This window comes from Amblyomma mixtum, chromosome 9 (assembly GCF_055824585.1).
Source record: "Amblyomma mixtum isolate Tamu chromosome 9, ASM5582458v1, whole genome shotgun sequence".
Classification (NCBI taxonomy): Eukaryota; Metazoa; Arthropoda; class Arachnida; order Ixodida; family Ixodidae; genus Amblyomma; species Amblyomma mixtum.
In genome coordinates, this window is record NC_143020.1 from 31,762,188 (window position 1) to 31,781,936 (window position 19,749).

Genomic DNA, 19,749 nt, shown 5'->3' on the forward strand with positions numbered 1-19,749 from the left:
CGGTTTCTTTCGTCTACCTTAATTTGCCATTATCCAGACTTCAAATCCATGGAAGAAAAATATCTGGTGTTGCATAAGCGATCCAAGGCGTCGTCAATTCTGGGCAGCGGATACACATCATTTTTAGTGATGTTGTTTAACCGACGGTAGTCAACGCAGAATCGTAAGGTGCCGTCCTTCTTCACAAGCACTACAGGTGCCGCCCACGGGCTCCTAGAAGGGTGAATAACGTCATTTGCGAGCATTTCTTTCACCTGTGCGCTAATAGCCTCACGTTCTTTGGTAGACACTCGATAAGGTGACTGCCGGAGTCGCGGAACATCAGTCAGCGCACCAACCATTGTAGATGGCCACCCGGTCATACTGGTCCAGCCAGTCTTCGGCGTCCTCGTGTGGTTGACCGTGGAAATCGGATGGCTCTCGCTGGTAGTGGAGCAGGACCGACGACACTATAGCTGCAGGATTCATTGTTGTGACACCTGCCCTCCGTGAACAATAGGAAACAGGGAGCAGTCCAAATTCGGGAGGTAAGTCCTGTAATCGGCGACTGCCCTGGTGGACTGGCGTGTCTACCTTCGGTACTTGTACAGGTCTTGAATGGCGGCTTGAAGGGGGAGTACGGTGCATTAACGACGTACTCAGCACCTCCACCAGATGTCACGTTGGTAATCATCGGCTGAGGGTGAACAGCGGCGTAGCCCAGACGTGCGCTTCCAGATCACTTTCACTTTCACACACACACTTCCTCTTCTTCTTGAAAGGCCCTTCCGTCTGCACGAGCACTGGCGTCAATATCACTTCATAAATACACCTCTTGTGATATTCCCGATATTAGGTGGTCCACGCCACTAAGATTTAATGTGTTCTATTAACCGGAAAGAGTGAACACAGGCCTGCTATTGAAAAGTTGTATAGTTATTGCCAACTACGCTCGACCAAATTCTGAGAACTTGGTGAGTTATTAGTACAAAACGGACGTCATGAAAGCCGTTCTTCTGTTATGCGAAAACCGCAGCTTCATTCAATATGCCTCATGATGGAGAGGAACGTAGCATCCTATTAAGCCAAAGAACGCCGTTAAATGGCACAAGTAGTCTGTAGTCACGCCATTTTTTTAATTAAAAAAGTAACGCACAACGCTCTGCGAACGTGGCACGGTCTTCCGACGTTATATGTAGAGCTCAGATCGCCGCTCTACTGCCGCGACCTCGTTCCTCCAGTTAGTATTTTGTGATTCCGGCAGGTGGCGGCACCGCACCGCGCTCTAAGCATACGCTGCATAAAATCTGCAGGAGCATAATCACTTGCGACCATGGAGGCGACTAAGCGGCGAGACAAGCGTAAGCAACAATGGTGATTTAAATTGTTTCCTTGTTCGCCCCGTGTATTCCCTGTAGAGGCACCTCTGAAACCCTCCCAGCGGCGCACCTGTGATTTCTAGCGTAGTAACCAGCGAACGTGCTGCATATTACCGCGAAAGATCCCTGAAAGGAAGTTAGGTTTGGTTTATTGGAGTTTAACGTCCCAAAGCAACTCAGGCTATGAAGGACCTCGTAGTGAAGGGCTCCGGAAATTTCAACCACCTGAGATTCTTTAACATACACTAACATATACCCTGCAGCACGGTGTAAGAAATATTTCAGGTGATCCAGCTCACCGCGCCGTCCACACGGCGGCCGGAGAAGAAATTCAGTACCCATTTCCCTCCCACGCCACCAGATGGCGTTAGGGCCGAGGGGGCTTGGCGCCTTACGCTGTGTTCGTAGCGTGCTGCTTTTGCGCTTGCTTTTCACGTTTGTCTCTTGCTTTGTTCGTGATGATTTCACTTGTGTGGTGGTGTTTGGTTGCCAAGGATTATCTCCTTCATGCGTGTAGTCAAGTCGTCTCTTTGAAGGCAAGAGAAATGGGGAAAAAGTGCTTTGTGTTAGCCCGTGTTTTCTGGTCACACTATGACACGCTATACGTTGCAGACACTAAGCATGAAGACAAATTGAGGGTTTGTCCTAAACTCTCATACTCACATCTAAACCCAACAAATACTGAAAAGATGCGGGTGAAACTAGCAACACTGCTGTTCAGCCTCAGCGTTTCCAATGGGCTAGAGTTCTATTACAAAAGAGGTACGCCAGGTCTAGATAATGTCAAGGGCACTGTTGATTTTACTGTGAAAATGAGCAATTTATTCGATTCATTGAATCGGAAACATCAAAAGGGAGGGTTAAAACTGCACAGTCAAGATTTTGTTGTTCTGGAATGTTTTCTGATTTGGCTCAATGAATGGGAAAAAAAAACCTGAAGGCAGAGACGTTCTGTCAAATTCAACTGCCGAGGGCTTAAAAGTGACTATTCTCTCAAGCATGCAACTTTCGAAGTACCTCTTGGAGAAATGCAATTTCAAGTATGTTTTATCTGCGAAGTTTAACCAAGATGTGCTCGAAAAATTATTCGGTATTATCCGCCAAGCAGGTGAGCAAAATGAGCACCCGTGTCTACCAACTTTCTTGCAGCTGTACAGCATGCTTTCTGTGTACAGCTTGTTGAAACCTCCAAGATATGGTAACTGGCAGGTACCGTCTTTGTCAAAATTAACCAGGCTGCATGGTTTGCTTCTAGCTCGTACAGTGGAACCCTTACAGCTTCCCTGAAGGTCAAATGGCTGTTAAAAGGAAGGACTGGGGGTCTTCTTACCTTCCAACAACTTTTGGTCTTTAGGAAAGCCACAAGGGCTCAACTATACAAGCTAGACGGAAACCATGAAGCCTGGTTACTTTTGACAAAGACGGTGCATGACGATGAAGACTCGCGTCTGATAAACCTGTCCGACATGATGCTAGCCTTCAAAGAACCTTACGAGCCACGTATAAATGAGCTGAAGGCCAAACTTGATGGTTTTGTAGATAGAGAATGAATGTTAGGACTTTATCCACAACGAACCCGACTCAGGTAGTGTAACCGATTGTATAATTTATTATGTTACCGGGTTTCTATGCAGGAAACTGCTGAAATGCACCGATATCTCAGCGTTCAAGGCTGGGCTAACGGCTTCTGCAAAAGTGACCAGGCCTGAAGCAGCCTTAGTTTTGCAGAAAACACGAGGCGGGCTGCTACATGCAAATGTTGCCATATTTTCTCTTAAACGAAATAGAAAAACCGTTTCAGAAGCACGCCTCTGATAAGAATGTCTACGACATAACTGTCGACTACATTCTAGACAATCATAAGATGTCATTTCCATGCGGTGAGCATAAAGTCGACATAATGGCACAAGTCGTGCATTATTACGTAGCACTACGTATGCGTCAGTATTGCAAGCAGCTGAAATAGAATGCTGAAAACAAAACACAAAAGCTGCGCAAGCTATCGAAGCTAGTTTAAAAGTGTTTTATCCTCGTTGAAATTTTGAAGTGCTCTCTTTTCGTTGCATTGTCAAAAAGTAAAGTATCGCCCACGGGGCCTGTTTGTTGTCGTCACAACTGCGTAATAAATTGGTGCATTTCATTGCTTGTGTTTTCAGAAAATAAATTGAAGTGCGTTTTATATGCCTTTTAAATTCTTGCAGCTGCTTCCCTCTTTTTAACCCGAGCTCTACAAACACCTACCTGTAGTGAAAAGCCGTTTGTGTGCCACGAGAAAAAAATATACACACATACTACTTTTCAGTACTTTTGTGGGTGTCAGTATTGCATCCAATAGCTCTGGTTCTAAATTCCGTAGGAATGATGACCTGTTACCGAGCTATGTACACCAGTGTCTAGCTGTTCTACACACACATGGAAAGCAAAAGTGGCGATCAAAATAGCGGACGTTGGTAGACATGGCTAGCTGTGATATAATTGTTGCAGCTCGATTGTGCTTTTTATCTACACAATAACAGGCCATGTTAGGCGTTCGTTGCCTGAGGAAAAGCGGACCACACGCCAAAAATTACCGCGGTTTCCGATGCCATCGCATCTTTAAAGTAACATCAGGTCATAACCTGGAAATCTAGCTGACCACTTTCGCTGAAAAGTACTATTAAAATCAAGTAAGTTCATTTCGCACAGGTGACGCATCACCGACAAAGCTAGAATTGCTGATAGCACGCGTCAATATTTCTTACACCGTGGCACGCGTCGCGGCGCACATTGGAAAGCCTCCTGTACAGTAGCGCCACCTCACGGTGAAGCGTCGAAGTTGGTACGAGATTTCCGCGGCCGCGGAGGCGCTCTTACTACACCTGAAATATTTCTTACACCGTGCCCTGCAGTATACACCCTGCAGTAGAAGACTGGATTAGAGATTACTTATCTGGGCGAACTCAAAATGTTTTAATCAATGGTACTAATTCATCGAATGTCACCGTAACCTCTGGCGTGCCGCAAGGGTCTGTTTTGGGGCCTTTGCTATTTCTAGCCTTTATAAATGACATTGTTGAAGTGCTTGAACGTAAAGTGAGTATATATGCCGACGATTGTGCCATTTACAGGAATATACGAAATCATCATGATGTAAGCAGTATACGGAGTGATCTGAACAAAATTCATTCTTGGTGCACTAAATGGCGCATGTCTTTAAACAGCGCTAAATGTCAGTATGTGTCAATTTCCCGTAAACGTCTTCCTGTGAGATCAGTTTATAATTTGGACGGGCTACCGCTTGTAAAGGTACAACATTACAAGTATCTAGGGGTCTATTTTTCAGAAAATTTGACATGGAACCGACACATAGAATATTTAACCTTAAAGTCATCTAGAACGCTAAACCTCATTAGACGAAATTTGCATAAAGCCCCCACAAAAGTAAAAGAACCGCTATACGTAACTAACGTTCGTCCAATACTCGGGTATGCTTCTGCGGCATGGGCCCCTGGAAGCTCTTATCTTGTGGAAAAACTTGAACGCATCCAAAACCGCGCTGCCAGGTTTGTTTCTGGCAACTATAACTTCCGTTATTAGTTAAAGAAAACCTTAGGTGGAAAGCACTGGCTCACCGGAGACTAACGGCAAAATTAGAACTTTTTTTCCAAATATACTCTGATCTCACGGGAATAAAAAAGAGCTTGTACATTCTACCTCCACATTTTATTTCTGAACGCCGCGATCATAACTTGAAAGTTCTTGTACCGCGATGTCGAACTGATGTGTTTCGTAACTCTTTTTTTCGTCATACTTCTTCACATTGGAATAGGCTTCCCAAGAGCATAGAACAATGTAAAACGGATAAACATTTTCACTCTTACCTGGCGGCCAATCTGTCGTAGAGGCTTCCCATCCTTTCAAACTTGTTTTCTCGGACTGACAATTCAATGATGCGTTCTATTTTTATTTTAGACAAATGTGCCTTATTGTTTATTTTTAATATTTGTGACATGCTCTTTTTATGTATATGTTGACTGTTATTGTCCCACATGCTATAATGCCCCTGGGCGCTGCAGGTACTTGTATACATAAATAAAAAAACATCGCGCAGCACACGGGCCTCTAGAATTTCGCCTTAATCGAAATACAGCCGCCGCGGCCGGGATCGAACCCGCGTCTCTCGGGTCAGCAGCCGAGCGCCGTAACCACTGAGCCACCGCAGCGGGGCGAAAGCAACTTTCCTTCAGTCGGTTTCTAAAAATGCGAATAATAATATTAAGTGCGTACTAACTCTTCTTATACTACCTGCAGGCTCCGAACCCGAATCGAGTTCCTTCGCGGTTATCATATCCGAGATTGCTGGCTTTTTGGGTGGCGATAATTGCGCAAATCCGATTTCTCCTTGATCAAGACTATACGATGAGATAGGCGAAAGCCTTGAATATGATTTTACTTCTGTTGTAAGCTATCTTCCGGTGTAGCATGCAAAATTCAGCACTGTGCGCGTGGTCTACTTTCGATGAGAGGACCTCAACTAATCTCATCCTAAAACAACAAACCTTTAAAATATAGTCGGCATAGGCAAAAAACACTGAAGAAACTGAAGAAAAATGTGCCCGACCCGTGCTACAGAGTGCTAAGGTGCTTAATCCAATTATAAGCGAGAAAAGGAGGAGTAAAAAAGGTTTTTGCGCAGCTGAAGAAAAAAGAAAATAGCAAAAAATAAAACGAACCTACTAGCGCTATCGAAGCTGCAGCCGTTAAGGACTGTTAAAACTGCTAGTTACTGTAAAGAAACAGTAAAAATGAATAACTGTTTTCTTGCTGTCCGGCTTAGCTAATTACATCGAAGAGCTATTCCTAAGGATGAAGAGACTGCCTGACAGCGGGATGTCAAATCTTCTGGGAGGATCAGGAAGAATTATTTCGGGATGGAGGGAAAATGATGATGGACACTCTTTGTTGCCGATTCCGCTCGTTCTCTCTTTGCTTTCAGTCGCGCAAAATCTCTGGTAACAACTTTTGCAGAATTTTACTTTTACAGCAAGAGCTTTGACTCATCATGGCGGAAAAGAAATAGGAAACTAACCAGTAAGTACACCGGACAACAGGACGCAGGAAGAAAGAACAATAAACGACAGTTAAAGACACACGGAAGGTAAAAATTTGATTAGTTCAATGAAAAAGAAGCATAGTGCAGAACTATATCGATGCTGGAAAAGGCAGATCAGGAAGGAATCGTTCTATGATAACTCAAGAGGCAGTGCCCTAATCTTTGAAGCTAGGTCAGTGTGTCTTAGAACGCCAAGCTACAAAACGAAATTTAACGAAGAAGATGACACATGTGCTGTGTTTGGTAAATCTGTAGAAACCACTGAATACCTCATACTGAAATGCGATGGTATCCATCCGGATATCGATGGAGGCACAGTCACTCTTCCGTCCGATATTATTATCTCGTCCGCTATTATTTTCAAGCAACGTGCCGACAAATATGTAAGTTCTTTATAGAACATCTAGACCACCGACATCCAACGATACCTCCCACCTGGCTCGCTGGCTGCCATCCCTCTACCTCCGGGGTGGCATGCCGTACAATATAATCGCTACCATCGGTGACAAAAGCTTCCTCCTCATCATATCAACCGCCCTCCATGACCAGATCCTCCCCGCCTGCCATAATGAACCGACTTCCGGTAATCTTTAATTTTCGCGAACACTCTCTGGAGTACGGCACAATTATTACTGGTCCGAACTCTCCTCGTGTATGAAGCCTTACCTCAGGACATGCGATGAATGTTAGCGTATAGGAATTCACCGCCTCTGAAACCGTCAGTCATGTTGCAGTCGGCAGAGTTTCCCCAAGCACTTCTTGAGCAATAAGGCACAGGCCTTGTCGGACCATGTCGTTTATCGTCGGCGAAAAGCAAGTTGATACTAGTCGCGACAAACTAGATTACCCGTTACGTCAAGCTCAAGCCCTCCCGGAAGGCACGGTGTTCTAAGTTGCGAACTTCTTTATGCATGGAATTGTGCTTCGACATGGTGCCTCGTCCTTCGTCATTACTGACCCGGACAAGGCATTTACCGCACAGCTTTTGCACAGCTTGAAGCTGAGCCACACAGCTCATGGAACGACATCATACCGTCTCTAGACAAATGGACTTAAAGAACTCTTGAACAAGGCTTTGACAGATGTACCAGATATAGGGCTGTTATAGGGCAGATGTAGGGCTGTGCTGTGGGGTATAGGTCAGCGATAAACGCTGTGGTTGGCAATGTATCACTTCCGTTAGGTTACCTGATCGCTGTCTGTGTTTTCTCTATTGATGAATTCATTGCTTTATATAATCTTTTATTTTTATCGTTCCTGGTTTATGGGATAATACGTGTAGGAACTAACTTTTATTAGTTTCCTTTTTATTTCAGTCAGCAGTTCTAAGTAATTATCGATATTTTCGGTTCTAAGGTCACACTGGCATGTTTTCCGTACTGTGACAGCCGCGGCTCAATTGAGACTGCACTTCGTATTCTCATCGCACGTCCGGAATACGCCAACAAACGTGTGCGCTGCGAACAATGCATGCAGTCCGTCACCCAAGTAGCGCTCACAGTAGAACCTATACTAGGTCCTTTAGGCTGCTACAGACAGCAGCGACGTGCAATTGTATTCGTATTTGCCTATTTAGACGCTATTGGCGTTTTAGAGAGTCCGAATTGCCCGAACACTCGATCACACCGCTGTACGTGCATGCAGCTTGACTTCGGTGTAATCAAAAGAAGCCATCATGCAATGAACTATGGCGTTACAAACCTCTCCGATGACCGCACTTTTTTCTACCACCCTTCTTCCATCTTTAATCCCCTCTTCCCTCCCTTACGCACAGCAGCACGCCGGCGACTATTCACGCCGGCTAAAACCTCTGCTTTTCATTCAAGAGCTCGCTCTCTGTCTCTCTGTCTGTAAGAAACTCCCATGCTCTGTAAATTCCTGGCTAGTATGAAAGTTATACGGAAAGGATAGTACAAAAATGACGACCCACCACGTTACACTGCAGCATATTATCGCAACCCTCACGTCCAACGCCCCAATCATTACCGTTTCTGAAATTTGTTTTTACCCCAAGCCCGTCGTTTGTGTAGCTACGTTGTCTTCTATCGCTGCTTGCCAAGTCACCCTCTTACACTGTCCGTCTTGCGCCGGACACTAGCTTGTTCTTCGTGCTTTCTGTGTTTCTTGGTCTCACGCATCTGGTAATTGAGCGCCGTCTTTTCTTTGCGCATGAAATGTCTAGCGCAACAGAGGTGAATTAACTAAACTAGCATGGCTTACTAGTCAAAAATCAATAAGGCCTGTCTTCCCCTCATACATCGGTTTCGTTCGCGTCCCTGGGCATGCAGACTTATTTGGACTTGGAAACTGAGGTTGCTCATAAGGCAAACTGAAAAAGATTTTCAAAAGTTTCGCGTTGAAAAGGCTTAAGTGAACACACATCCTGTACATGGATGCGGAGGGGTTGGCTCTGGTCCCTTCCCTGAGGAGACCGGAACCACAGGCTACCCGCAAGCTTTCATGCAGTACATCATTTAGCCGCAGAGCTACCGGACAACTTGGAGTAAGGCTTCTAGACTCCATCGGAGATATTTTAACGCGACAGCATTAAGGAGCTCGTGTCGTAGAAGGTCCAGCATCGCCGGCGGCGTCGTTGACCCTTACAGAAAAATGCACGAAAAATTTCCACAGAAGCGACCTAGGAGGCACGTGGGCCATTTACGTTGTGTGACGTTTCGCGTCATCCACGCCTGCCCACCGGATGAAGAGCAAACTGCGCACCGCTGCATGTTGTAGTTAAATGAATGACTTTTCGCTGCAGGTTGCTCGGCAAGAACAGCCAGGGTCGCGCCAGCTTCACCGGTGGCAGCGCCTGCCATCGCAGGGAAGTGGCGGATCTCTTAACCACTGCACCAGGAGTAGTACGAGGAGTCCCAGATATCTATGAATGTTAAGTAGAGAATAATCAACTTTGCACATATGGCATCACCCCTTTAAGCGTACTCTAAAGGAGGCAGAGCTTAAATGAACCCTGCAATTTCTCGTAACGTTGAAGTACACAATAAATATGTACACAAGGGTGGCCACAAAATGGATATAAAAGTGTATGTGTGTGTGGGGGGGGGGGGGGCGCTTGTTAGTATGGGGACGTCGGGTTAGTATGGAGACTATGGAGACGTAGGAGTCACCTCAAGAGTGGAATGCAATAATTACAGATCTTACATTTATCGCAGCATCTATTGCAACTTCTCTTTGTGTTTGCGTCAGTTCTTTGCGATTGTCGATCCATCAACCTCCTTACTCGGGCTGCTAACTGAAGTAGCAGGTACTCGCTATGCTGTTATAGTGGCCATATTTGGGTGCACTCACTTTTTCTGATTTTTTATTTTGATTCTCGGTCTAGGCTGTTGTCTAGAAACTAGGCGGCTCCCTGCCCTATGGGGATGTCGTGATGAAGTCACAAGGCGAAGTGACTTCAATTGCGACTTCAATTGCGAAGTGACTCAACTAATCAGTATTCAGTTGCGATAGGTCAGGATGGGCAGTTGTGATGACTTCATAAGACCACGTGATATCTATCAACCAATCAGCAAAATTCGTATCGGACTTCGGAGTAGTTTGGCGTGACTACAAATGCAATGCTGTCGCATGAATACGTACAATGAAAACGTTAATGTACATCAACTGGCAAATGACTCAACGATTTGCTTCGCGAACATGGTTTTGGCATGCAGAATATGCACTGTAAAGGTTTGTCAATCCACTGCTGCCAGTTGCTATCTCGCTAGACGGTCCAGGAGCGTGCACGTAACTGGCCTCTTCCTTCTGGCCCAGGTTCTCCTGTACGCTTTCGCCCTATGTTTCCTTCTTTCGTTATGGTAGAGAGAGGGTGTGGTAGATGGTCCTTTGCGATCACAAAATGAACAAGGGAGGGGAAAACCTCAGGTTGCTTGAGCCAACGTTTCCACAAAGGGACTTGTCTTCGTCTGGGCAAAGCGTTCAGCATTGGCAGGGATTAAATAGGGCCTTCGCTCCGAGGAGGAAGGCCCCGGGGGTGGGGAAGGAAAGTGGTGTGAGAGGGGATGCGTGTCAGGAAGGGGAGGGAGGTGAACCTTGATTCGTTAAGCTGCAATAGTGGAAAAACTTATATCCGCGGGGTGTGTAATGAACAAAGGCTTTGAAGGGGCTGCGACGGGGGGTGGGGGGAGGCGCTGTAGGACCTGAAAAACTCAGATAAGAGGATTAGTCAGCGTGGTACAGGGAAATGAGAAGAAGGCAAACAAAATAGGCTGGCACTGGAAGGAGGGGCATTTCCAAGGAAGGACAAGGCACGGGGGGGGGGGGAGATGGCTCGAGTTCAGAGAAAGCCAAAAAGTGGGGCGGAGGGGGTAACAGGAATGTCATGGTTTCCGAGAACGAATAGTAGGGGGTTAGGAGAAAAAAAAAAGGTGAACAAAGGGAGAGGGTGAGAAGGCCGGAAATGGGGTGAAAGATATGACGTGGGAAGAGTGCAGAGAGCGATAATATACTTATGCGAGGTTCTAGGAAATGGTCGGACCGCGTGCAAGACATTTGTTAATTTAAAATTATGCTAACCCTGGAATGTACCTGAGAGATTCCAGGTTTCCTCTGGACATGTTAATCCCTGTTGGTTGCAGTGTTTTAAATTTGTGGATTAGGAATGCTTCTCTGTATTTTCTGTCCCTAGTCGATTTGAAGCCTGTTATGTAATTCCTGGTGCATGTTTCTCGTAACGTGCCGCCTCTGGATCTTGCTTCTGTCCTGATTTTAAGAGTGCTCCCTTTCCTCCGTGCACTAAATGCATGGGAGCTGTAGTCTATCCAATACGTCTCTTCCCGTCCTGCTTCCTGATATCTCTACCCTCTGCGAAATCGAAAGCCTTTCAATAACTTTGTCAACCGCGTTGAGACCCATATTTAGGAGTATTTCCGTCTCCGCGTTGGCCGGGATACGAAATGGATACGAAAGATATGGGGCTGTGTTAGCGATCCTGGTCACAATGAAAGCCTGTATAAACTTGATGGTGCCTTTGTCTCAAGTGCGTGATTGTGGTTTGATACGCTACTAGTAATTCTCGCTGCTCATTTAGTTGTTGCTTGCAGTCTTTTAGGAACTTCACGGTTGTTCGCCTTGCCGTCTATTAACAAGCCGAAGATTTTACCAAGCGGTACTTCTTGAATGTTCGCCCGCTCCAAAGTTCTTTCTTGCTAATCGCATGAGCATTTACAAAAGGTTGTAGCTAGGAGTGCAACCTTTTGAAGAAATACGTAGCGGTACTAAGACAGGGACAGACCGGAAACACACGCAGAGAACTCGCTTCCAACAATGGTTTACTGCGCACACCAAAGGTGATTTTAAGGTAGCAAAGAATCCCAATGAGATCACAAGTGCAAAAATGAGACAAGCTAGCAACAAATATTGCCCAGATACCTGATTTCGTCTTTGTAAGAGACCCACAGAAAGGTTCCTTATACAATCGTTTTTAAAAAGTACTGCCCATTTGGCCTCAATGAGTCAGGGCCGTTATCAGTTCTTGCCAATTTTGCAAAGATCACATTTTTTTAACAGTAATATACATGCATGCACGGATGCGAAAAGAAAATTAGTTATTGGGGCATCACGTCGACGCCAGGGAATCGCCAGGCTTGGCAGGCGGCAGTTTGCTTCAGCGATGGTTTCCCAAAAGCTTTCCAGTGTATTTGCGGATTTCCAGACTGCATGTTGGCATTACACCCACGGAAGATATGTAAACGCGCAAGAAGAATACTCCGAAGTAGAGAACACGAAGTCATTGATTCCGTAGTGATATGGACCACAGGACACTCTGGGGATGTTGGAAATGAATGAGCTCACGGCGCTGCCAGTGCGCTATTTCCCCGGTTGCCCCAACATTCGCAAGTACATAATTGAGAGCCTTTATTAAGCTATAGGGAATTCCTTCAAAATAAGTGATTAACAACGGAGTATACGCCGCAGCGGACTAAGATCTGAAGAGGAAAGAACAGTCATCCTAAGATAATTTGAATAAAATACTTATATCATCCCAGTGAAATTTCGCTATGTCTCCTCAAATTCATGCGATCCCCATTACGCCTTCTGTGGCAAAATGGCTAATATCACATGGTACCGGCATGCCAGTAAAATAAAGATATTGCGAGAATAAATGACATTACAGCTTAGGACTGGGAGGCGGCGCCGTCCAGTTCGAAAACCGGAAGACCAGGTTTAGGCAAGAACGGCGGTAGAAGCCCGTGGGCTAACCTAACCTAACCAACCTCGATTTAATCTGTTAAATAAATACTTTCCACACACACGCGCGCGCGCACACACACACACGAACACGCACGCACGCACACACGCACGCACGCACGCACACACACACACACACACACACACCGCGAAGAATTATTGGCTTTGGTTCAATGTTTTTCGGAGCAAACATCAAGGGGATTGCTGTCAGCAGAGATGGCAGTTAGGAACAGCTTGAACCTCAGCTCTTCACTTAGAGCAGTATTCTTCAAAAGGTTGAGCCAACTGAGCACAAAAACACGTGCGACGAAGGCACGTACGCACAAGGTCTGTCGCGGTTAATAGCTTCTCTACGCGTTTTCTCTTCTGCTACTAAAATAAAAACGCTCTGAACAACCGCTGCGGCTTTCAACTTAAAATTTACTTCATCCGGTGCTTCAGAACGTCGTCATTGGCAGAACAAAAAAAAATGGGCTAATGTAAATGACGAGTGTATGTCCTGAGCAATTTTGTGCGAAAGCTGTTTTTTTACACGTGGTACAACAAAGACCAAGTACGCGTAGTGAACATTTTCGAAAATGGTTCTTATTCTCTTAGGCAATCTGATGTGGAGGTCTCGCCGCCATCGCGATCTGCAAAGCACACTGATTTCGGTATGGAATTCCGCCAGCGATGAATACATTTTGGTGGACATTACCAGGCAATCAGGACAAGCGCTTCCAGTACCCTTGGTTGCAGTTACGCGGCGCGTGGCTTCCTAAATGAAAAACATAGCGCGTTAACATCATCAGTTTGCTCATCGATGACCTGCCCTCTGCCACGTGGAACCGCAAATAGACATGCGTCCCTTCACAAACAAAGTGTGCGAGTGAAAGAAACTGAGGGCAGGATCGCCTGCTCCAATGCGATATTAGTGGATTGCTTGTTTTTTGTGGTATTACCTTCGCTTTAGGAGGCAAGTACAAGTAAATCCATTTAAGTAATCAACCAAACAAACCTATTTGCACCTTTGGTCTTTCTCCCACAGCACGCCCATTTTTAAACTTTGCGCTATGGAAATCGAGTTTTTATGAGAGCTTCAGAGACCGCGTACAGAAACTGAACAGCCTAGCGGACGCTCTCTAGGCATTTACGCGTACATGTCACGTTGCACATGCGGACTAGAAAGTACCCGCTTCGTCATGAGAGCTCATCATGGGCTCCAGCACAAGTGTCTGTAGATATCCGCCCAAAAAGTTGGCATATTCTATTGCGAGCAACTAACTGGCATTCTTATCTGCTGAAATAACAATTTCGTGGGGACTGTTCATTTCGCAGAATAGTCTTTCGCGTTATTCCTGATATCCGCCGGCGCACGCCGTAAGTTCTAATGCAATCTAATCAAGGGTTCGACAGAATCTTGTCTGGCGAGGGAGAGGCATAGTGGTAAAATAAAACATACACTCGCCAAAAGATGGTCGCCACACTCGCCAAACATACACTCGCCAAAGATGGATAAACCATCTTTTGGCGAGTGTATGTTTTATTTTGCAGCAGTGCTGCAGCAGTGCTGAGCAGGGGCCGCGTATTGAGAAGTTGTAGTAGCTGTGGATCGAGTAGGATTAAACCTTCAGCACATATTTTGCACATATAGAGTTACTATTCTAAAAATTTGAGGGGACACTGAACTTCCTTATTAGGGGTATGACGCAATAGCATTAAGGAGTTAATGCCCACACATGCAGCATGTGTCATCCTCAGCTTTTTTTTTTTCAGAATAGATCTCACACTCATAGATCTCTGGGAGTCCTCCTACTATCTCTGGCGCAGTGGTACAGCGGTTAAGCGATGTGCCACGGCCCTGCAATGGCTGGTGCTGCCCGAGCAACCTCCCGTGACCAATAATTTATTTAGCTCCCAAATACCACGGTGTTTACAATTTGCTCACTATCCGATGGCAGGTTGCAAGGTCATGTGACCTTGGTAGCCAACGTAGGTTGTTTCTTTGGGGTTTTTTTTCGCTACAGCGCCGACGACGACAATGACAGAATGGTAGGCTTAATGCGATCCAATTAAAACCCGAGCTTATCCATAGCATTCTCTATTCATCACTGCGAAAACTAATTCAACATCCCACCGGATGCTAACTACGCAGCGTCCTTCCATTTGTGAAGCCAACTTGTCAGTTCCACATACGCGTTTGAATGGCAGAAGTTGCGTGTGATCCGGCCATATATTGTGGATGATGTACCGCGCAGCGACATGCGTCCGCGGTATCACATACTGCGCAACGAGCACCTACATTTATTCGAAGGAGTAGCTTACCCGCGCCACCGCGGCGACCTTGCTCCTCGCACTAGTCTCATGTGTTTACGGCAGGTGGCGACACTGTTCCGCAGCGTAAGCGCAAACTGCTTACAATGCGCTGTTACAGAAACGCATGCGGCTAAACGGCGAGGCGCAAAACAGTGGTTGTTCCAACAGTTCGCTTATGTTGCCAGACGCACCACCCAATGTTAACACAGCAGCAGTTTCATGCGGCATTGTGTTTTCAGGGATATAACCTATGCCTAAGTTCGACCGTGTGCACAATGTAGGAAACGAGCAGATGAATTCAGTGTACATATTTTCCGCGGATATATAAATCGCACTTTAAGCCGTCCCTTTAAAGGCACCCATACTCTTCAAGAGCCATAGGGTCAAGTTGAGGTCTCAACTCCGGGTTTCAAAAATAAAAAAAGGGAATACCTCCACTGCAAGCGGGCTTTTATAGGCTAGAAAAGGCGAGGAAATAAAATAAACGCGCGTTCACTATCGACCGTTTTTACGTGTGAACTTCATTGACGTCAATACTCTATATTGTGCGCGGAACACTAAGCGTAAACCACACTTCCTCTTTTTTCCTGCGTCATCGTTCCAGCAGTGTATATTTCTCCCCGTGACATCACGAATATCACCAATTTTTAGTCGCGAAAGAAATATTACTGTTTGAAATTAAAATTTATTAGCAATAAATGGCCTGTTTGCTAATACCCTTTGACCCAGCCTCAAAAAGCAAACCATAAAAGATGAGTAGTAAAACGAATGGACGGAACTGCCCTCAATCTCCCTTTCAGTATATTCCCCTGATTCCTTCGGCTGTTCCGAAGAGCACTGCCTTTAGTACAGCAACCGCCGGCATACGCTGATTGCTAGTCATTGGTTATGACCTTAAAGGAGCTAGCGAACAGTGCTAACGAAGCAAAAAAAACATAATAGAAAAAAAATATAGCAAAATAAAGTGCCAACTCGGGGAGATGTAATACATTCCACCGCATTGTTCGCCTATTATCGACACGACTATCAGAGTGCTAGAAAATTTTTTGAATTAAATGGTCGCTAGTGTATAAAAGAGTATGTGTCTTAGCTCCAGCTTATTGGTTCAAAGAGCAGTGGTCTAGCCATTTAATTGCCACTTGAATCGCATATATTTTTCTTTCCTGTCTGCTATAGAACTATGGTGCCCTTCCGACCATTCACCATAGAAATTATCAAAATTATCTTAAGTAGGTAGAAGAACAATTCTCTCTGAGTTTCATGCGTCACGTTAAGCGGCGAACTGCACAGCACATACTTTAAGCAACGAATGAAACTCGAGCATTAGAACTCAAATGCTAACATAAAGGGCAACTGCACCATTTTTTGATAATTGCGCGAAATTAAAAGATTCAAATCTATATAGGCAGCAGGTAAAGCAAGCCAAGTGCTTTTGCGCTATCATTGAATAAAGTTACGTAATCGATAATTTAATTTTAGGCTTCTCCTCGAAGCAGCAGAGGAGTGCGGGTAAGTTCAGTGTCACGTCACGAAATGTAAGATTTCAAACTACCGCTGCCGTCAACTACATCCCGCCATGCCTCCTTTGATGCTGCCAAGCATCAATGTTGCGCATACCTACCATACGGCCGCACTTTTCTTAAAGTATAACTTACTTCCAATTACTAAGCTTTATGACTATCGTCTGAGCAAGTGTGTGAAAAACGAGGTGTTGAAGAATATATCTTTTCTATCCAAATTAGCTGGTTTAGAAAAACGAGATGCAATGTACAGCACAAGAAATATAGCGCAATGAAACGTAAAAACATACAGAACTTTCTATGGTAATCAAACATTAGAAAATAAACTACCACGACTTCTTAACAAACTCGCACAAAATGATATTGATCTCCAAAATACAACACGCCACAAACTGTTCGAGTATTTTTTACAATACACCTAACCTTTTTTTTTCTGTGATTTGTTTACCTAATTCTTCTTTCTTTCACTATCATTGTAAGTTTTCTTTCCAGCCAGGACAATGCTGTTGATTTTATGCTGACTACTGTAACCTGATCACAGCTCTGCTATATGTATTTTTTTCCTTTGTTACCTGTATTTCCTGCATTTTCTTTTTTTATCGTGTGTGTGAAAAAAAAAAACCAAACCACTCCATTTATGTCAAAGTGGAGGCCCGTGGCCTTGTCAAGCTGTCAAACGGCAGCTTTTACTACGGGTCCCCGCCAACATCTGTACCATGGTGGCAAAATAAAAATTTGAATTTGAATTTGTACTCTCGGCGGGCTTTGCCTTCGGTGACCTTAGCTTTTTTCCTTCAAAGTAAGCGTTTATGCTTTGGAAATGTACCGGTACCTTCAAAAACGTCATCATGAGTCCCCCCCCCCCCCCCCCCCTTGGCACTGCGTATAAGCTTCAAGGCCATCGCGATTGTTATCGTCGATAACGCCATCATTTCAAATACTAGCCCAAAAGGACGTCGCCTGCTCTACCAGCAGGCTTCACACATTCGACCTCTTTAAGATTCGTCGATTTCTGAAACATATGCAGTTGCCCTGTAAAGCACGAACATATTAGCTCCTGGACGTCCATCAAATACAAGTGAGGGTGATTAACACTTTTAACCGACAATTTTCGATAGATCGAAGTGAAATTACAAACCGCCATCATAGATGTTTCCTTGGCTGAGAGCTTGTAATTTTGCTGTGTGTGGTTAAATTCTCTTATTGATGTTTGATTTCCTGTTTATGGTAGAAGACTAGACTAATGTTAGGCGTAAAATATGGATCACTTTCGGGAATAGTAGTTTCGCAGTGAGCCTATGATCGTGCTTAGATAAAATTGTAATTTTTGCGCAAGTGCATTTGTTTCAGCTACTTGGCTGCTGAGGCGTATCTACGGAAAGGGGAACTTGGCGCGAGGTAACACTGACGAAACACGCTAGTTCTAGCCCTGTCCTGAGTGTTTCTTCCTTGATTCCTCAGAGCACTTCGCATTTCTACGGATACGTTAGAGCGGTTCTCACTTCGTTACAAATTTAACGTTAGTGATTTTTTTTCGGTGTGTTACGCTCGTATGTTAACTAGCATTTTATTCTTTTTTTTAAGTTTGCCGGTAAAAAAGATACATCGCTTCAAATGACTTTCACATCTCCTGAAATAGACTAGCCAATGCATATACCAAGTGCCAACTTGGTCAAAAGTTTAGGGCAATCCCCCAAGGTGGAGTAGATTTATAATAAGGGAGTAATTACTCATTGACGTCTACCCAGGCGCAGCCATAAGGCTACACAGGAAAGCTATACAGTTTTCTCAGCTTTCTGTAGCCTTATGGCCGCGCTTGGGCGGACGTCAATGAGTAATTGACTCGCTTATTGCAAATCTACTCCACCTTGGGGGTTTCCCCTAAACTTTTGACCAACACTGTTCCCACCTTTTTTTTTTGGTGAAATAATGGTTTATTGGTCCCGAAAAAGTACACAGAATATCATAAAAGTGCAGACGAGGGTCCCAAAGTCCAAGACTGTACCGGGACCGCCGATAAATCAATAATGCAAGAGATGATTACAGCATAGTTAGCGGAAATTATGAAATAAAGAAAATATTAAATCAATATTCGAGTTATTGATGAAATCGCCTTCGCCCTACCGTAAGCTTGCCGTCCGGGTTAGCTCAATTGGTAAAGCGACTGCTCCGGTGAAGCGGTGGTCCTGGGTTCGAACCCCGGACCAGGACTAATTTTTCTTTAACTACTAAGTTTCTGAGAAAGCTGTATAGCTTTCCTTTGTAGCCGTATGGCTGTGCTTGGGTGGACGTCAATGAGTAATTACTTCTTTATTACAAGGGCCAACTTCATTTCATTCCTGCGCCTGCCCGTTGTGAATGAACGACTGCAGGGCATCTTCTTCACTAACTTTAAGAAAATGTTTACTATTCAGGTCTTGCTTAACAAGGGGGCCGTATAAGATGAGCTGCACATTTTCTACTGTCCATTTCGCGTCCATTTGGTTTTCTGCCATTGGTCACTCAGATATGCCCGCGACTTTCAAGCTTCAGTAGAAGCGATCCGGTTATTGGGTGGTTGGCTACCGCACATCCCCATTCTCTACATATCGCAGAAAATGGTATCCAGTAGTCAAGTCCGGTCGCCTACTGTTGTCAGAGCGCTACGGTGCACCTGACCATTGTCTGCATGTCGCAGCAAATGGCAACTAACGGTGAGGTCCGGTCGCCAACCCTTATAAAAATGGTCTATAGAGAGTCCATAGACTTTTTATAGACTCTATTGTCTTCCTATCGATATTTCTTCTGGTCTATTCATAGTTTATAGACTTTATATAGACAAAAGTCTACTGAAAGTGTGTGGCCATAAATCTATAGATTGTCTATAAACTTTCTATAGCATTTGTATTGCCTACAGACTGTTCTCTAGGATTTGTCTACCGAGAGTCAATAGATTTTATAGACAGAAGTCCATGGACAGTCTATAGACTGTCTAAAAAGTTTTTGTAAGGGAACCAGTCAGGAACCGGGTCGCATCTACTGACGCTTGGAAGCGGCGGGTATATCTGAGTGGCAAATGACGTTATGACCGAATGGCCGCGATATTGAAAATGGAAAATGGACCTCTTATAGAATACGGCCCAAGGCTCGGCCACATTCTGATCCCTGGCTTAGGTTTGGTTCATGGTGTTTAACATCCCAAAGTGACTCAGGCTATGAGGGACGACCTGGTGAAGGGCTTCGGTAATTTCGAGCGCCTGGGGTTCTTTTCCGTGCACTCAAATCTCACAGTACA